The sequence below is a fragment of the Eubalaena glacialis genome, chromosome 20 (genome assembly GCF_028564815.1).
Source record: "Eubalaena glacialis isolate mEubGla1 chromosome 20, mEubGla1.1.hap2.+ XY, whole genome shotgun sequence".
Taxonomy (NCBI): Eukaryota; Metazoa; Chordata; class Mammalia; order Artiodactyla; family Balaenidae; genus Eubalaena; species Eubalaena glacialis.
The window spans coordinates 9,173,307-9,185,451 of record NC_083735.1 but is presented as its reverse complement, the minus strand read 5'-3'; the positions used below and the strand labels follow the sequence as shown (position 1 = coordinate 9,185,451).

The window sequence follows — 12,145 nt, the reverse complement described above, 5'->3', positions numbered from 1 at the left end:
ATTTTCAGTTTTTTAAGGAATGTCCATACTGTTTTCCATAGTGGCTGCACCAATTTACATTCCCACTGAGCAGTGTAGGAGGGTTCCCTTTTCTCCACACCCTCTCCAGCATTTGTGATTTGTAGACTTTTTAGTAAGTTTCAAGCTTAAGTGGAAAGTTGGAATATCTCTGCATTGCCATTTGCAAAGTCCATTGCCAGACTTTTCTGGCTTTCAATAGCTCCATTATTTTCCTTTCTCTTTCTACCCCTGTGATAAATTCTGTGTCCTGCTCACAGAAATTTGTAATTGTTTAATATTTCTCATTTCTTCTTTTCCCAATCTATCTAATACATCAAAATCACCTTTATTTTCCTGAAGCAGTGTTTTTCTTATATTAGCAGATATTAGGAATACAATAAACATTTTATCAAGAAACAACAGGGCTTTGCAGATAAGAAAATCCATACCATTTTTCTAGATGCCACATATATGTGTTAATATACGATATTTGTTTTTCTCTTTCTGACTTACTTCACTCTGTATGACAGTCTCTAGGTCCATCCACGTCTCTACAAATGACCCAATTTTGTTCTTTTTTATGGCTGAGAAATATTCCATTGTATATATGTACCACATCTTCTTTATCCATTCCTCTGTTGATGGACATTTGGGTTGCTTCCATGACCTGGCTATTGTAAATAGTGCTGCAATGAACACTGGGGTGTACGTGTCCTTTTGAATTATGGTTTTCTCTTGGTATATTCCTAGGAGTGGGATTTCTGGGTCATATCGTAGTTCTATTTTTAGCTTTTTAAGGAATCTCCATCCTGTTCTCCATAGTGGCTGTATCAATTTACATTCCCACCAACACTGCAAGAGGGTTCCCTTCTCTCCACACCCTCTCACATATGGTTACCAAGGGGGAAGGGGGCTGGGATGAATTGGGATATTGGGATTGACATATATACACTATTGATACTATGTATAAAATAGATAACTAATGTGAACCTACTGTGTAGCACAGGGAAATCTACTCAATGCTCTGTGGTGACCTAAATGGGGAGGAAATCCAAAAAAGAGGGGATATATGTATACGTATAGCTGATTCACTTTGTTGTACAGTGGAAACTAACACAACATTGTAAAGCAACCATACTCCGATAAAAAATTTTTAAAAAAGAAAAAATAGGGCTTGCCATCAAATATTTTAAGTTATTTCTTATTGTTCTGTGGAAAAAATGGATTGCTTTTGCTCATATCATCGACTATCTCCTGTGCTTTGCCATATCTGTACTTCTAATTTTGCGCATCCTGTGTCTAAAATAGCCCCACGAATTTTGTGCCCAGACCCTTTCTGTTCTCTGGGTCTGTGTCAAATCCCAACTTTTCTGTGAAATGTTCTTTGATGACCTCACTGGGTAATTATTTCTCTTTCTTCAAACTTCGCTCTCTTTACCCTGATTGCTCATTTGTCAAGTTTCACACACAGCTTGATAATCATGATGGATACAGTTTACTGAGCATCTCTGTACCACAGACAGCGATAGGTTTCTGACCTATATTTTAATCTTCGCCCAGCAAGATAAGTATCATTAACTTCATTTTATAGTCGGGAAACAAAAACTCTGGGAGTTTGAGTAACGAATCCAAATTACCCAGCTACAGAGAGGAAAAACACAAATGTTAACCCATCATCTCTCTCACTCCAAGGCCAACTCTCTTTCACCAATCTGAGCTGAATAACTATGGATTTTGCTGACACAGCAGAAGAGAAGAGTCTGCAGATGGAGAAAAGGGATTGAAGGCATGGCTACAAGAAACAGCAAGTTGGAATAAAGTCACTATCAGCTTCAAGTGCAAAATGGAATGTAAATGTTGCCAGGGCTCAGATCAGGACAGTACCTGTAATATATCAAGAAAAGCACAGCCTTTCCTGAACCCATAGTCCGAGGTTTTAATCTATATCCCACCAAAGATGAGCGCTTCATAGTCACATATGCCTGGTGAATTGCAACCTCCTCTAACTGACCTCTGAGCCACGTTGCCCAGTAAGGTATTAAAAGACTGAGAATCTTTGGCAAAGGGACCTGTTTAACTTTTTAGCCCAATATCCTCCAGAAGAGTTCAAAACAATTTTATTTTCAATGTACAACTATTAACAGACTGGAAACATGCTAATACAGCTGAAAATATTTGGAAGCCACTGAAATACTGTGTTTCTTTCTCTTCTGACCCTCTCAGTCCCAGCAGTCAGCGCCACAGCTGAGCTGGTTCAGCTAATTAAATCGGAATCTCTGAGGAGTGGCGCCCAGGCAGTTCTGATGTGAAGCCCAAATTGGAAACTCAATGCTGAACCCAATCTTTCCGAATCTGCCCCATTCTGCACCAGCAGCCCGTTACAAAATTATAAGATATATTTCAACAAAGACCAGAGAGCTTATATAATCATACTCTGAAATATAACTACTAAAAAGTTTTCACTTTTCAAGAAAACTTGAAATTATTATTAGTAGTAATACTTCTTCCTCCACCTATTGAGGTATAATTGTCAAAACTGTATAGGGTTAACATGTACAATATGATGCTTTGATACACATATACACTAAAAAATACAGCATTTACTACAATCAAGGTAATTAACATATCCATCATGGTACACAGGTTTTTTAAATTTTTTTTTTGTGGTGAGAACTCTTAAGATCTATGCTCTTAGCAATGGAAAACAGTATGGAGGCTCCTCAAATAGTTAAAAATAGAACTAGCATATCCAGCAATCCTAATTCTGGGTATAAGACCAAAAGAAATGAAATCCGTATCTCAAAGAGATATCTGCATTCCCGTGCTTGTTGCAACATGATTCACAATGGCCAAGATATGGAACCAACCTAAGTATCCACCTATGGACAAATGGATAAAGAAAATGTGATACACACACACACACACACACACACACACACACAGAAGACTATTACTCAGCCATAATAAAGAAGGAAATCCTACCATTTGTGACAACATGGATGGACCTGGAGGGTATTATACTAAGTGAAATAAGTCAGAGAAAGACAAATACTGCATGATCTTACTTATATGTAGAATCTAAATTTAAAAACCAAGTAGAACTCATATAACCAGACAGTAGAATGGTGGCTGCCAGGGGCTGAGAGTAGGGGAAACAGGGAGATTTGGTCAAAGGGTACAAATGTCCAGTTGTAAGATAAGTTCTGAGGAGCCAATATACAGTACGATGACTAGAGTTAATAATACTGTATTGTATACTTGAAACTTAATTAGTTATTATTGCAATTAGCTTATTGTCCACTCGCTGCACCACCCACAAACACTCTAGACCCTCACTTTTTGGTCTGGTCCACAGACCAGGGGCACCCACATCACCCAGGAACTTGTTGAAATGCAGAATCTCGGTGCCTTCCTCAGATCTCCTGAGTCGTAATCTACATCGAAAGAAGATCCTGGGTGATTCCTACACACAATAAATTTAAGAAGCATTGGACTAGCATATATCACAATTTCAGGTACATGTTACGCCCTTTAAAAAGTTTGCTAAATAGATACATATGTACTTCGGTACAAATTCTGTGGTTCTCACACTATATTTTTACTAAGTTGTAGACTTTTAGTAGTATGATGACCTGGGGACTTCCCTGGTGGCGTAGGGGTTAAGAATCCGCGTGCCAATGCAGGGGACACGGGTTGGAACCCTGGTCCGGGAAGATCCCACATGCCGCAGAGCAACTAAGCCCATGCACCACAACTACTGAGCCTGCGCTCCAGAGCCTACGAGCCACAACTACTGAGCCCGCATTCCACAGCTACTAAAGCCCGCGTGCCTAGAGCCCGTGCTCTGCAACAAGAGAAGCCTCCGCAATGAGACGCCTGCGCACCGCAAGGAAGAGCAGCCCCCGCTCGCCACAACTAGAGAAAGCTCGCATGCAGCAACAAAGACCCAACGCAGCCAAAAATAAGTAAGTAAATAAATTTATATAAAAAAAATAGTATAATGACCTGGATATATATAGTATTTGGATTTTCAAAAAATTGAATGGTGTATATGGACAATATCCCTGAATGTTAAAAATGATTTACTGTGGTGGAACACATTGTCAAAACACAAACAGAGGTCAGCATCTGGTTCTAACTCTTCTTTCAAAGCAATATTATGACTGCAGTTTTATTTTCACAGAGGTGCATAGCAAAGATAAGACACAGGTTTGAAAAGTTCAGCATAAAAGAAATGATGTATTTATAATTAAAATATTGAAGGTTATTTGCTGAAAATAGCCTTTTAAAACTAAATACAGGTTAAAAACAAAATTGTGGTTTTTTTTTTTTTTAAAGATTTTAACTTCAACAGATTACTGTTGTGTTCTAAGGTAGAATTCTGAAGTCTCTATGGCACTGTTTCTTAGAGCAATAAACACGCAGCTAGTTACAGAAATCCTGTACATTTCAGGCCTTCTGCTGAGTGCTTCACAAGCAACCCCTCATTTGCTCCATTTCACAAGCCTCTGAGGTCCTGTCAGGGCCATTTCCATCTTACAGACAGGGGTCTGGGACTTAGAGGAAACCCACTCTGTGCCATCAAGCTCACAAGTTGCAAAACCATGACTAGATCCCGAGTCTGAATCAGTAGGTTTAGCTACTATTCCAAGCTGCCTGCTTATGGAAAGAAGATGGAAAAATTAGAGGTCACAGGCCACCCCTGCCCCAGCCAGATAAGAACAGCCTCACAGGACGGCAGGTCCAGTTCTGATAACAGACAGAAGACCTGACTTCTCTCCTAGCCACTAACCCCAAACTGTAGGGCAAGGCACGTGATCTTTCTAGGATGCAGTTTCCTTATCCAACCAATAAAGGGATCACATTAGGAGATTTCCCAAGTTCCAGCTATTCTAAAATTTATAATTCACAAAAATAAAAACCGCCAGGATATATACATTTTTAAAGAAATGATGGGCTATAATTGTCTAAAGGGTTTCAAATCAGAGTGACTTAAGCTCTTGTGTTTATTAAAGTCCAAAGATGGGAAACGTTCCCGTTTCTAGCCACTGCTCACAGACAGGACTCACCAAGCTCACATGGCACGTGCCCATAGGATGAAACCCGAGTAATAAATTGTCACATTTGTCAGAGACGAATTAGACTGCACAAAATTACCTTATTCTCCTAACCAGTCCTCCATTAAATTGTACAAACTTTAAGAAGAAAGGGAAAATTAGATATTCAGAGTTTGGGGAGAAAGTTTAAATGAAGATATCAAAGTGTACAGCTGGAATACCATGATGTACACATCGGCTGATTTGGAGAATAAATGAAAGCCCACAAGCATTATCAGAGGATGGCTAAAATAGAGTTGGCACAATGGCCTCTTAAAAGGCAGTGTGTTTTTAAAAGGGAAATTTATTTAAAAGTGTTAATTTAAGTGTAATTTTGCTTTCTGGAAAAGACCACATACAAAAAGAGAGAGGTGTGACTATAAAAAACAAAAACAAGAACAAAACACAAGTATATTGTATTGTGTGAAATGAATTTATATTCCTAAAGGGGAAATTTTTCCTGCTGCCTGTAACACTGATAATTTACAGGAAATGTAATCTTCAGTAACATCAGGTGAAGTGGTTGGGCTTTCCTATGACAGGAGAAATATCACAGCAGAGTTGAGGTTTCTGACATGTGGTATCTGCCCTGACTTGGTAAAGAACCACACTCTGGGACTCTCTAATCAGTTCCATCTTTAGGGACCAGGAATGCTTTTTTTTTTTTTTTTCTCTTCTTCATCCCTTGGTCTGGTCTTTTTGCATGTAGTCCTGGTGTAAAATACTACATTTTATCCACAGCTACCACCATTAAATAAATCATATAAATTTCCTATGTTCAAAATATTTATTGATGAACACAGTTTAACTTCATCAACTGTATATATTTGAAATTCTAAATACTGATTTCAGCCAAAATGAAAGCTATCTAAGATGAACTACTCTGATGGTATTTCAGACATCTGTGAAGAAATATGGAAATGAGACACTTCTGGGTAATAAAATGGCACCAGGGTACCTACTAAGAAACCCATCACAATCCTTAGAAGGGAGATTGCAGGGCACGGAAGTCTTCACCTGGGGTATGTTTGCCTGGTCGTGAATTGGGGATAGAGGACGTGGGAGATTGAAAATAGGCAGAAGTTTCTCCTGGCCCATCAGAGACAGCCTCCTTTTCTCCTCAAGGCAACTTCCAGCAAGAAAGACTCTTCCATCAGCACCTACTACAGATGGTACATTTCAGGTGAAAAGGGAGGGAAATAAGTGCCTTGAAAAAGTACACCTGATTGGAAGCTTTTCGAAACACAGCCTGCCTGCTTGGCTTAGCTGCACTGTTTCCAGTGATTCCTTTGCTGCCTGTTGGGGTAAAGAGCCCTCAGGCAGCTAGCTGCCAACGGGAGAGGGAGAGAATGGAAAGGGGGTTTGCATAGGCCTTGTGGACGGGGGGTCACCTAATCATGTAGGTAATGGAAGTGTCTGGACGCATCTGGACGATGCATGGGAAAGAATGTCTCAGACCAGGTTACAAATTCCCCGTTGCATAGAATTGGCTGTGATCAGACAAATTTCCCTATTGAGTTTGGAGGGTTTGGGATGATCGGGGCTGGCCATTATTTTCCCACCACCTCTAATGTAAATGAGTCAAAGTTGTAGATGGGAAGCCTTCATATTTACACTGTTGGCAATGTCTTTACGATATGCCCCCTTTTAGAAGACTTATAACATCCATTATTGTATTTATACTCACAACTATACATGACAAGTAAGTTAAGATTTATTACCTCACCTTATACCTAATAACACAGAAGAAGAAGACTGTAAAAGAAGGGGTCATGATGTCACCACCATGGAGTAATAGGACCAGATCTAGACTTGAAGCGGCCTCATGCTTCCCTTGGTGTCCAATGAGGCCAGACAGAATTGCAGTCATTCTGGGATAATACTGGAGTGTTAACATACTTCTTTAATTTTTAATAATAAAAATTTTAATAAAAATATTTTATTTACTTTTATTTTCCTGACTTAAAAACAGTAAAGAAATATCATCTTGATATATTTAAATAAAGGAAGAAATATAGCTTGGGGCTGTCTCTGTTTCAGCCCCTGCTCTGCCACCTGGTAGCTGTGTGGTAAGATATTTAACCTTCTCTGAGTTCATTTTTCTCGCCTATAAAATGGGGATAATAGTATCTCTAAGTAGTGGCAACTGATTACATTTGCCTGGTACATAGCAATACTTATTGAATATTATTATTCAGTGTAAGGTTTTTTTAGAATAATATATTATTCAAAGAAATTTTTAGAGAAAGATATTTTGAGTACAAGAGGGGTTTAGGAAAGGGGCTGTAATAATATCATGTTAATTATGGCCTTAGGCCTCTGCATAGTATGTAGAGGTTCAAGAAAAGTAGAAATTCATACACTGTTGTATACATATATATACACACATACACACACATGATATTTGTTTGTGTTATGCTTGCTCCATAGAAAATGCTGAGGTGCAAACATTCCAATAGGTTTGTGCAACGTAATTATTAAATTTAAATTTAAAACGGAAAACATAAAAGAAAGAAAACCAATTATTTCAGTTGGTGGTCATGGGGCCATGCTTTATGGCCTCCTCCTCCTTATGCCTGAAAAACGCCATCGTCTTTCAAAAAGAGTGTGACCAGACTGTATTGTTAACATGAGCGAGGTGAAGGTTATGGAAACGGAAAGACTGGAAACAGTCACCCCGTGGGGGTGGCGAAAGAGACGGAATTCAGTGCCGTGAAGGTCCCTGGACTGAGTTCCGGAGCAGAAAAAGGGCAGCAGGGAAAATTCAGATCAGGTCTGTAAGTTAGTTAGTACCAGTGTTAACTTCTTGGTTTCCACGACGATACTAGGGCTGTATAAGATGTGATTGTTAAGGGAAGCTGGGCTGGGTGATACACCAACTCTCCGAGCTGGTTTTACAAGTTCTCTGTGAAATGATTTTAAAATGAACAGTTAAGAAATAAAATGAGGAGGGAGCGGAAGGGGTTTCCTTTCTTGTACCCTGGGCAGGAGAGCAGAAAGACTGATTTCAGGGCGTCTATGCTCTGTGCACGCCTCAATAATCCGTCCTCATTAGAAATTAAATACGCACCAAGTCAGTTATCAATTAAGTGACAAGCTGCATAAACATCCTAGGTGTTAACTGACCCTTCAAGGGTTCTTTGAAGCTCACTCAGCTTCGCCAGTTCCTCTGAAGTTCTGTTTTGGCTTCAGCAAGTCACTGATTAGATTGGTTTAATGGTGAAGTTGTGCCTGGTTAATGGGAACAAAATAAAGTGCAGTTACAAAACTACTTTTTGCTCTCTTATATGTAATCTTGCATGGCCCAGACAGGCAAAGGGGTAGAGTCATGTTGGTTAGTGAATGATTGAACTTAAGCCTTAAAAAATATCATAAAGTAACAGATTTTCTATTGCTATAAGAAGTCGGCTCTAATCTAAATCAGCCAAGAAGCATTCTTGCATTGATGATCACTGAGGTTTTCCAGGGAGGCAGATATATAACTGTCTGTCCCACTGGTGGTACTTCTTTGAATGTTCTACCATCCATAAGTTAATTTAATGTTGGTTAAATTGGGCCACGTGGGCGTTCCCTGTGGAGGCTGGTTCCTGAACAAGCGTGCAAGAGACACAAACGTGTTATGGTGAAGACAGGGGTGCATTCAGTGGGGCAAAGTGAGGGGTGCTTGCCGGGCAGAGGAGAAGGCCAGACTGGAGGGCAAGGTGGGCCAAGCTCTGAAAAGCCTTGAATGACATGCTAAGGCCTTTGGGTTTTATTCCGCTGGCCCATGGCTCAGTCGCTGAAGGTTTTTAAGAAACTGATGCATTTAGGTAAGTTTCGGGGCATATTTTAAACGCATTTATTATCCCTTGTTTTCTTTCCTTCTCTACCCTATACACACACTCCCTGCCATGAAATGGGGTAGATAATTATTCCCAAATATGAGTGCATATTTTGAAGATAGTAAATGCTCTCTTCCTCATTTCTTGTCAAGACTCTGTGATGTTCTTAGGAACATCCTTTTAACCATCATATCTTAATTTAGAAACCTTAGTAACTTAACTCTGAAATAAAATCAATTTTCTGCCTTCTTGATATTTCCGGAATTAGGAGTTAGATGCTACCCCATCAAATCACTTCAGAAAGTAAGAATGTGTGGCTAGTTTTACTGTTAACCAGGTTTTTAACTGCAGGAAAAAACCGTAATTACTGGACCATGTTGCAAAGACAACTAGGCATGACAGCTCTCTCTGATGTACACAGAGTCGATTAGGCTTAAGTGACGACACCCCAGCCACGTTTAATACATGGATAATTTTGGGACTTTACATCATCCACCACTTTTAGACTGCCTCTGCTGTAGCCATGGCAACCCTTACATAAAACATAGCTGAGTTGGTAATTTCACTCCAAATGAAATGAAAATAAGGCTAATCCTATTATTGTTCTTAACAATTTTCCAAGTAGCTTCTTCTCAGAGTGCCCTTGCTTGTATAGTCTGTCTTTTAAAAATAGATTATTGGAAAATTATACGTGTGTGTGCACTCTCTCTACTCACAGCCATTAGCATTGTCCTACTGCCGCTACCGTGTAACCTTGTGCCTGAAAGGAGGTGCATCCACCTACACGGACACTTAGTATTTTTCTTGCAATTCGGGGATGGGTAAATCTTTTAAATGTACCAGTTTAGACCATGAAACATTTCAGAGGCCGTCACTTGAAAGTTACGGTTAAATAATAGTCTTTTGAAGATAAGCCCTATTATGCATTTGTATAAATCTGAGAACGTAACTCAAGTGATCCTGTTTTGTATCGTAAATGTGCCCGTGTGTGTTTCAGTAATGATTTAGGAAAACCATCTTTTCCTTTTCTGCCTCCACTGAAGAGCCTTCTGTAGAATAGGGGTCCTATGCCACGTCAGGATCTTTCTCTTTATAATTGTGATAAACACTCAATGTCATCCCTGACATTGTCCCTGTTGTCCCTGACTTTCCTGATGCAGCGTGTGTGCTAAATGGCTTCTCAAGTGGCCCATCTCCCCTCCTATGGTGGTTGTCTGCCCCAGGCTTTAGGATCCAAAGTGCAGTCCTGAAACAGAGAAAAGGGAACTTCCTGACAGGCCATTAAGCTCAGACCTGGGTTCTTCCATTGGGGGGACGGTCTTACAGTAAAAAGAACACATAGTTTGGGTTCAGGGGCCTTCAGATCCAGCTGCAGCTCTGCCAGTACTCCCTCAGCTTTGCCATCTCTTACCCTTCGTGCCTCTCAGACGCTTCATCAAAAGAGGAAAAATATACTAATAACTACCCCACGGGGCTTTTGTGCCAAGCCATCAGGAAAATGCAAATCATCAGGAGAATATAATGTTCAGCACAACTCTCCGTCTGATAATGGCTGTCGAAACAGAGAAATCATGATGAACCAACAGGCGACCCATTTTATCAGACCAGAAGGCACCCAGGGTCAAAGTCCCACGGACAGCTTTTCCATCAACTGCCCAGTTCTTCCCAGCTGCTGCTGGATCATTGATCTTGGTGTCCTGGCAAACACGGGGAGATTTCAGACAGCTGGAAAACGTCTTCCAGTCTGAATCCAAACACCAGGAAGACACAGGGCAATTTCTCTGGCTGCCACGACAATATTCTCTATGTCACGAATGTGAGTTGTTGCTATCAGGCCCCGCAGGTTGCCGTGGCCTCACCTGGCATTTCCGACAGATGGCAATTTTAGCACATTCAAGACCCCATCCGAGCACATTTTTCTGAGTCTGGTATTGAAGTAGGAGGGGACCCGCGTCGGGGGAAAGGACCGATGGAGATAAAACAGAGAGGAGGAGAGGATGCAAAAGAAACCAGCAGGGATGAGAAACGAAGAAACGGGCAAAACCAAGTCAAGTAACATCGTCTCACTCCTGGGGACCGCTTACTGAAGACAGGTGAACTGAAGGAGGTCTCCCTGCTCAGGGCGGTCACATGGTGTCGGAATGCACCGTGAGGCCTTCTGCGAGGCTCTGCGCCACCAGGACTGGCATCTCTGTTCAGCATTCCTATTTTTCTTTCGGACTTGGATATGGACATCCGAGTTTCCTTTCCTACATAAACGGCATTTGTTTGGCGAAAGCCAACCTTGACCGTGGAGTCTACAATCATCCTCCGATATGCCTACTTTTTTTTCTCTCCCCCAGCCTGACACCTCACCATTCGGGTGATGCCCATCATCTCTAGAATCTCTCACGAGTAAGGCCTTTACCACGAGTCACTGGATTTCTGAGAAACCGTAACCATGTAGTTTTGCATGGCAATGATTTTCTGGAAACCAAAACAAGGTGACTTTAGAGCTAGGAGGGTGTTGCATCACTGAATCGCCTACAGTGATACACAGAGAAAGGCACTCAGTAGATGTTGAATGAATTAATTTAAAAGCTCATTTAGGATAGCCCCTTTTTATACAAGCAGTTAAATGATTTGTCCAATGTCACAAGGATGGTTTGTGACAGAACTTGGAGCAAAATCCAGGACGTTCAGCTTTCAGTTTGGTGTCTGTTTCCACTAACTCTGATGTTACAAAAAGGTAGATAGATAATAACATAAACCAACCCTTGAGTCTTTAAATTGTATAACATGAAATAAGCAAAAGGGTAACCTTGCCTGATCTAAAAGTATTGTTCAGATCAATGAAATTAAAAACAAAGATCACAGAGGCAGTGGTTATTTTCCTCTTATCTGTTTCCACTAACTCTGATGTTACAAAAAGGTAGATAGATAATAACGTAAACCAACCCTCGAGTCTTTAAATTGTATAACATGAAATAAGCAAAAGGGTAACCTTGCCTGATCTAAAAGTATTGTTCAGATCAATGAAATTAAAAACAAAGATCACAGAGGCAGTGGTTATTTTCCTCTTAACTGAAGTAGCATTTAACATAAGAACAATAAAACTAATGGAAGGAAATGACTTAAACTATAAATATGAATCCTCTGCTTTGAGTTTTGAGCCTTGGAAAATAAAATTCAATGTTGCTAATTGGTTTAAAACATAAAACAGTTTATGACATTTGTCAGGTTTGATAG

The 12,145-nt window shown here is 40.3% G+C and overlaps 1 protein-coding gene across 1 annotated transcript in view; it reads right to left on the bottom strand.

Moving 5' to 3' along the window:
* The window catches only part of CSMD1 (CUB and Sushi multiple domains 1), a 1,818,880-nt gene that overhangs the window by 891,585 nt on the left and 915,150 nt on the right, over nt 1-12,145 (bottom strand). The window lies entirely within an intron of this gene.